Raw genomic sequence first — 8,331 nt, 5'->3', positions numbered from 1 at the left:
AAGCTCTGCTGCGCCCTCTCTCAACTTGCCACATGGATGTGGGGACTGCTTTCAAGAAACAGGGACAGGCTCTGAGTGTACTTTGGAAGAAAACTACAAAACAAGGCCCTTTGTCAAATCTACACAGCAGAGTGACATCTGGAGAGAAAAGCAAGCCAACACTTGGTCAGTGGCCCACCAGTCCACGGAGTTGGCCACTGTGTTCTTTCTTGTGCCCATCCAGACTGCCAGACAAGGCTGAGCAAAGGTCTTTTTCCCACTATCTCAGTTGATGTTTGATGTTTTCCTCATTAACAGTGACTGTGGGGTTGGGGAGGAAGCCCCTGGGACATCAACCTCACAGGCAAGGGAGAACATCCTGTCAGTGTGTCTTGTTGCAGGACCTTTATCGTCCCACTGATGGAGGAGGTTTTGAAATATGGCAATTTTATAAGGTGAAAGTTAATGTATTGGTGCAGTCAGCTCTTTTTTAGTAATCACTGTGAACTGGCTGACTTTGTGTTTGGATATGATGTGAATGTCTTCAAGATTTCATGTATGGAAATTCCATCCTTGTGAAAAGGATGGTGACTTGACATGAGGTTGCTCTATGGGGATGGGACATTCAGGAAGGGATGGAGTTTATCATGGTAGAAGCCCTACCATTGTATCTTTGCAGATTTATAAAGAGAGAGAGAGAGTTGAGCACATACCCACCCCCCCCATACACACATGCCTGCTCAGCTCTCATCAACATGCTGGTCAGAGACTGCCAGTCAAGGTCATCGTCAGATGAGACCTCTGGATCTTATGCTGTGAGCAGAAACAGATCTTTCCTTCCCTTTAAAAAACTCAACTCAGGTATTTCCTGTTAGTAATGAAAAAACAGACTAAGACAATATTAAGTTTCAGTCCCATAATAGTTGCTAAGAGCCTATATTAACAAGCTTATCTCTGGATGTGGTTCTGGAAGATATTTCCTGTGGCTTTCTTCATCTCTTCCTGATTCTCTATCTCCTGAGGTTAGAGGTGGCAAAGCAATATTCCTAACAAATTTAAAGCCTATTTTCCTGCTGAAATTACTTGGGTTTCTTTCAAAACCATTTATCTTCTCTGCTGGTGATTTCCCATCATTGATTAATTATTCTGCTCCCACCAGAGTGTCTGTGTGACTTCACAGGCTGGGGAAGGCTGTAAATAATGACTTCTGTCACATCCTGGTCCTCAGTGTCTAAAACAAAGCCTGTTTTGTGCTTGTTCAATACTAGAAAAAGTTCAAGCTTGGGAAATACAATTGCGGTTAATCCAGATAAGGACAAATCTCCACCTGTCCTTTTGGGGTAGAAGGATCCTCTGGGTGCCATTCTGGAGCTTTTCCCTGGTACAAATTAATAGACTACCTTTGGCCACCAGAAAGAAAAGAAACAATTCCAGTAGCTCATTGGGTGCCTTCCCATCTTCTTTATCCTAATGAAAAGCCATGGGGGATCTGGGGAAGAAATGCTACACTTGAGCATGCCCTGCAAGGCTGAGGCAAAGATACAGTGTAACAAGACAACACTTAGCAACAAACCACAAAATGATGTTCTGGGCCACTCTTAGGTTTGCTTGTCTACTGATTTATTGTCACTTCCGGGAGCTGCCACCTTCATTTTCTTTCCACTTACCCATTTCGAACCAGAACACTCTGAAACCTTATGGAAGTTCTGCAGAACTCAGCAGGGGTGTGCCTGAGGTTAAGGAAACATTCCTGTGCAGCCTCAGCAATGACCAGGAAGTTCTGGACATGGCAAGAGTGTCCTCTCTAAGGACACTATCAGTGGATGACACAATGTGGCCCTCTATCTTAAGTGTTAGTTTAGGGTGGGTATTTCAATCGGTGAATCTGGAGTAAAGGCGATGACCCTCCATGGTGCCATGGTAAAGCTGTGCCCAACCATGGATCCCCTGAATGGAGGAAAGACCAACTGCAGTGCTACACACTGACTCCGTACAACTCTCTCTGCTAGTGTCTGTTGAGGGTGTGAAGTGCCCCCCCAGGTTCCTGTGTTTGAGCTCTTGGTCCATAGCTGCTGGGTCTCTTTGGGGGGAAGTTATGTGATCTTCAGGAAATAGAGATTTGCTAGAGACGGTGAGCCTCTGGGTTCCAGCCCTGAGGTTATAGCCTAGCTCCGATTCATGAAATACCTATCCAATATCCAATATCCAAGGGACTGGACAGGCTTGTTCGCTCCATACCATTATCATGAATCTGAAATACTTTGGTCTGTTGCTGGATAGAGGGGTGAACATGAATCTCACTGGAGAACAAGTGTGCCTTTCCTTTATGACTAAGTTTGGGTTTCTTTTTGACAGAAGAAATGTGCTTGTGGTAATTCCTGGCCTTTCCTGAGGCTGAGGACTACCGGGTCTTCCTTCATTTCAGGAGACCCTACTGTGCCTTCAGACACCCCATAATTCTGCTTCCTCATTGTGGATGCCATGTGACTGATCACTTCACACTCCTGTCGGTTGTGCCTTCTCTACCACATTGTTTTGGAGGCTGTCGGTCTAGCCTCGAACTCACAGAGATCTGCTACCTCTGCCTCCTGAGTGCTGGGATTAAAGACGTGTGCCACCACCGCCCGGCTCTTTTTTAAAATTATTTATTATGTATGCACGTATGCCTGCAGGCTAGAAGAGAGAACCAGATCTCATTATAGATGATTGTGAGCCACCATGTGGTTGCTGGGAGTTGAACTCGGAACCTCTGGAAAAGTAGCCAGTGCTCTTAACCTCTGAGCCATCTCTCTGTTCAGTCTGGGGATCTAAGGTTCTGACGCACCCTATGCGATTGTTCTGTAACTTGATGTCAGGGGAAAAGAGCACCCCTGTCCTCTGGTGCCACATTTCCCCTCCAGGAACATAACTCCTAGGCCTCGTACCTGTGTAGCTCCAAGTTGGGAAATAAACTTAAGAGCATTTTATCAGGTCCTGAGCCTGTTCCTTGTGGGGAACTGTTCTTGTTCACAGGGGTGTCTACCTTTAGCAAAGAGCTGTCTCACTGGCTTCAGTTACTCAGCTTATCATTAGATCTGTGTAAATTCTCTCGAAAATTAAGATTTCCAGACCTCAAGGTCTAGCTTTTCCCTGCTTTCCTAACTTTCAAACCTCACAGAATTAAAATGAAGTTCTGGTGGCTTGTTACAATACGGTAGGAACAACAAACTTCATAGTGGCCATTTTACCAAAATCAAGTGTACAGTGCAGGCTTGTCCTCCATAGGCCCAGTACTTGGGGATGTACTCATCTTGGACAGATGAAGCATCGTATCAATCAAGTTGACTGGCATCTCCACGCCTCCCTCCATCAGCCCATACTGACTCACTTCCCATTTCTCCTTTAAGTAGAATTTCACAGTATTTGCCCTTCAGTGACTGCATTACTTCACTTAAAAAATTCCTTCAAGGTTCACTTAAGTGCTTGCATATGTGACTACATTCCTAGCTGGTTCCAAAGCGCCCAATCTAGTTGCCTTCAAATAGAGCAAACAAAAGTCATGGTGAAAATCAAGGAAAGGGTTTCAATGAAAACGGCCATCTGGGGGAAAACATGCATTTCAGCTCACCTTTGGGCATTGGGTTAGGCTCACATAGAGGGAGAACAGGCTAAGAGATGAGTGGTGTGCATGGTTATGTGGTCTCGGTCACAGTGTGGGCTGTGTAGTCTTTGTTTCAGTTCTGGTTATGTGAGATGATCTGAAGCCATCCTTATTTCTCAGGGGGGGGGAATGAACCATTTTCCACGAGATGGCTGCTGCTGCTCTGTGTGATCTTGTGTGCGAGACTCTGTGGTTCCTAGAAGACCGGGGGATACATGCCCAAGAGGATGTCTGCAGACTTTCAGGATGGAGCACACACTGCAAACGCTGATGGTAAGATGTCTCCGTTACTCGTATCTTTGAGCTTTCATCCTTGAAGGTGTATGAAACGGCTTAGGTATGTCTAGGTTTTAAGTCCATGCTTCGCTGACTGAGCTAGCCAGGTGGCCAGTTATTTAGAGAAGACGCGTTTTGAGTGGGTGATGTGTCGGCAAACAGTTAAATGGGAGCCTGACTCTACGTTTCAAGATAAAGGAGATGTGTGTAAAACAAAGAGGGATTCCAGGCCTCATCCTCCATCAGCAATTTCTTGGTGCCTGTTGCACACAGGACACGTTTCCCCCTTTTCAATGGCTATACGTACACAGTCACCTCTTGCTTCTGGGCAGCTGACACCTTACTCACACTGGCCAGCATTACCCAGATGACCTCTCTGCTCCCGAGTCCCATCAGACTCGATATCCACTCCGGACCCTGCCCACCAGTGGCCCTAGGGTCTCAGCCTTGGTCCCAGCCTCCTGCCCTTAGTGCGGCTGCTAGCAGAGTTTCCACTATTGGTGTTGTTAACTTGCCTGCTATTCTGAGTTACTCAGAAAAACATGCCTCTCCCATTTTCCTTCCTTTTATCTCTTTTCCTTTCTTTCAAATATTTGCCAGTGTGTAGATGTCTGTCGCTGGCCCCCTAGCTGTACTTATACTTCCTCTGAAGTGCTCTCTGTCCTTGCCATGTGGCTGCTTGTCTCTCACATGGCTAACTCCACGCCTAACTCAAATGGCATGGCTCCATCTCTCCTTCTCCATCTCCCTTGTCTTGACAGCTGCTGAGAGTTCCAGCTTGCCTGTCCTATTGCTTTTCTTTTAAACAACAAGAAAACTGTCCCAAGACTTCCTCCTGAGTTTGTTTTTGAATTCTTTTATTAATGAGGACAAGAACCCAAAGAGGGAACTCCAAATCTCATGGTGACATGCATCACCTAATGTGGGGCTCCCAAACATTTCCAGAACAAAAGGAATCCTGTTCTTGGCATTCTTCCAAGAGTGGTGCTCTTAGCTATATAATCACGCCCGATCCTATGGTCCCTTTTTGCTGCTAGAATCCTGGGAGTGTCAATGGTGAGGACAAGGTAAACACAGTTGGCTACCAGGCCCTAAGGCCAAATTTAGATATCATAAGGCTAGAAGGAATATTGATCTTGAAGGATTTCTTTCATTCAACAAATATTTTTAGTACATACCGAATGCCAAGAGCCTTTCTAGAAAGCAGAGGTAAGGTCTCCACTTTCAGGGCATTTAAAGTCTCGTTCACAGGAGGCTCACACGGCATGCTGACAGGTGGCAGAAATAGGCTATGGTATTCTCTGAAACAAGTTGCAAAGCTGAATAACACCTCACACTCCGAAGATTTTGACATTAATATGATGAGTTGTTTTTGATCAAACGCTATGGTTCCTTGGGGCAGAGTTTTGAAGGCAAAAGGCAGGTGCCACTGGATTTGTGGTTCTAATTGTATGTTTTTAGGAGGAAGTATGGGTAGGAAGGTGCTGCCTGAATAGACTTTATCCCTGTCAGTTGCTCCTCCATGTGAGCCTTTTGAAGAGTCCTTAATTCTCCCTGGAGGGATCAGTAAACCGTGGCACGAGGCCAGACTCAGCCGGCTGCCTGTGTTTGTACTTGAGCTTGCTGGAGCACAGCCACACCGCACACACGTGCTGCCAATGGTGGTTTTTGCTTTGTTAACAGTGCATGGGGCGCTTGCAATGGAGATGGTCTGGGCTGCAGCACTCGAAGTATTTATTTGCCTTTCATGCCATTTGCAGTTGTCTTCTTCAGAGCCGTTGTTCTGAGAGTGTGGTCCCCAGGCCAGCAGCATACATGCCATCAAAAACCCGTAAAGCTCTTTAAGTTCTCATCCAGCCTCAGGCCTATGGAGTCAGAAACTCTGATACTCACTCTGTGATGCTCACTGGTGATTCCAGTCTGTGGCCAGGATTCAGAACTACAGAACATCAATCATACCATCCATGGCTTTCAGGGAACTTGAACTTTCAGAAAGTGAGAAGCCTGCAGGAGCTTTGGGTTCCTAGTTTCTCCTTACGTTTTAGAAAGTGCACATTGTGTGGGAGATGACAGATGCGATGGTGTAAGTGGCTGAGGGTGGCGCTTAATATAATATAAATAGTTAATTTTATAACATATAGGCTGATATCTAGCTCTTTGGTATATGAGTATCATACTCATGTCTCTGTTTATGCTAAATTTTGTTAAGTTCCCTTTTTCTGTTACAGCTCAGAAGATGGTAGCAGGCTGTGTGTTAGTGTGCACTGATTGTAACAGCTCCCCACGCTGTCTCAGGAGGCAGCGAATGAGTCAGGTTCACAGACTCCCACAAAAGGTACTGGTCAGGTGTGGACATTCCTGCATCCATCCTGGCTGGGATGGTTCATGGCACTGCATCTTAGGATGTTTCCCAAGTGTGCTCAGTTGTAGCTCACCTTTTCCTATGTAACAGAGCACTACAGCTTAGATATTTCACTAAGAAAGGGATTTACAGTTATGGAGGCTCAAAAGACCAAAGTAAGGTGAGGCCCTGTGTGCATTATAACATGGTGGAAGACAGCACACAGGGAGCCCTGAACTTGCTCTTACACTGTGGTGACAGTGAATGTGCCCCAGTGATCATACTAACCCACTCAGGAGGGCTCTGTCTAGAGTCTTAATTGTCTCTCAATACCACGGTTGCATTGGAGATTAATTTTCTAATGTGTAGACTTTGAGGGACACATTCAACCACAGCATACTCCTGGAAAGAAGAGAGGTCACACCATGGGCATGTACACACTGAACTTAGAAGTCTGGGGTATTGAAGGCACAGTCAGAATGAGGAACTCGAAGGATGGGCACTGGGAACTGTTGGGCCGCTATTTGAAACGACGAGTTTCTCTGGTTAGATACATGGATTATGAGTGAGATTGGTCCAGATTTCACTGAACGTTTAACTTGTCTAGTTCTTCTTTATAGACACTAAAATTTGAAAAACAGTTGACCAGACTGGCTCTTTCTGTGTCATCATTGGCTTAGGAATCATCCCTATAAGACTTAACTCATGCCCCCCAGACAGATGGATTTTCTAAAGAATCTTTGTCATGTGATCAACTGAAGCACACAGCAGCACTACTTGTGTTAGGTTTTTTGTCACCATGACATCATCTTGAGAAAATAACAAGACAGAAAGGATTTGATTCTGTTATGATTTTAGAGGCTTCAGCCTTGGTACTGGACTCTGTGGTTTTCTGGGCCTTTGTGTAGTGAGGCAAAATGTTATAGCAGGGGGTACAGTATGCAGGGGGTACATGGGAGAGGAAGCTGCTCATCTCTGCAGGAGGCAGAAGAGCAGGTGTGGGGTCTGCGCTGATGGACTTCCTTCTGCTTCTGTTTCATCCCGCCATCCCCAGACGATAGGCTGACGGCACCCACATTCAGGGCAGTGCCCCCCCATTACCACCCCACATTAATTGTCTCCGGAGAAAACGTCTCAGACACACTCTGTGGTGTGCTTTACTGTCTCTGTCCGCTTCTCTCCATGCAATCAAATCAAGATTAACCATCACTCCATTGTTCTGGTTGATTAGGAAGGAATTCATCATTAGACTGAGTTCCGGATCTTTCCACCTTCGCCTCATGGGTTCAACAGTTTCATACCACTTTTGAAATGATTATAGATGATGGAGCTCACGGGTCACACCTGCAGCATTTGGACAGTGATTGCTAATACCACATTTTAATATGAAGTCTGTAGATCCTGAGGTAAGCTTTCTTCCTTCTTTATGGTAAATCATCTGTAAATGCTTTGTCAGAAGTGGTAGCACATTAGTTCTATTGGACATTTAACTTTAATTTTTGCCTTATTTTCATACAGAATGCATGCTGTTGTCTGTGCAGGGACCACGAGATAAGTCTGACTCAGTATCAGAACATATGCGTTCCACACAGAAGGACAAGTCCACGTCCTTGGTCCTGCTCTCTACCTGACTCAGTATCAGAACATACACATTCCACACAGAAGGACAAGTCCACGCCCTTGTCCTGCTCTCTACCTGCTCCTTTTACCTTTCACTCTGAGTGAGGCAGAAGGACGCTGTCATCAGGTGCTGGCACCGCAGTCCTGGACTTTCTGGCCTCCAGAACTGTGAACTAATAAACTTCTGTTTTAGTTACTTTTCTATTGCTGTAGTAAAAAATACTACAACCAAGGCAACTTTTAAAAGGAAGCTTTTAATTGGGCCTATGCTTTGTGATGGTTTGAAAGAAAATGCCCCCATAGGGAGTGGCACTATTAGGATGTGTGGCTTTGTTGGAGTAGTTATGGCCTTGTTGGAGGAAGTGTGTCACTGTGCGGTGGGCTTTGAGGTCTCCTGTGCTCAAGCTATGTCCGGTGAGACAGATCACTTCCTGTTGACTGCAGATCAAGACGCAGAATTCTCAGCGCCTTCTCC

At 45.6% G+C, this 8,331-nt stretch overlaps 1 long non-coding RNA gene across 1 annotated transcript; it reads left to right on the top strand.

The window, feature by feature from the left end:
* Positions 1 to 6,131: 6,131 nt before the first annotated feature.
* On the top strand, positions 6,132 to 7,998 carry LOC121144258. Its single transcript, XR_005881572.1, has 3 exons — positions 6,132 to 6,230; positions 7,468 to 7,642; positions 7,755 to 7,998. It is a non-coding gene; the product is annotated as an uncharacterized LOC121144258 (long non-coding RNA).
* Positions 7,999 to 8,331: the final 333 nt, after the last annotated feature.

This window comes from Mesocricetus auratus, unplaced genomic scaffold, assembly GCF_017639785.1.
Source record: "Mesocricetus auratus isolate SY011 unplaced genomic scaffold, BCM_Maur_2.0 Super-Scaffold_100015, whole genome shotgun sequence".
In the NCBI taxonomy this organism is placed as follows: Eukaryota; Metazoa; Chordata; class Mammalia; order Rodentia; family Cricetidae; genus Mesocricetus; species Mesocricetus auratus.
Note: the sequence above shows the minus strand (reverse complement) of the source record. Positions and strands in the feature narration are given on the sequence as shown.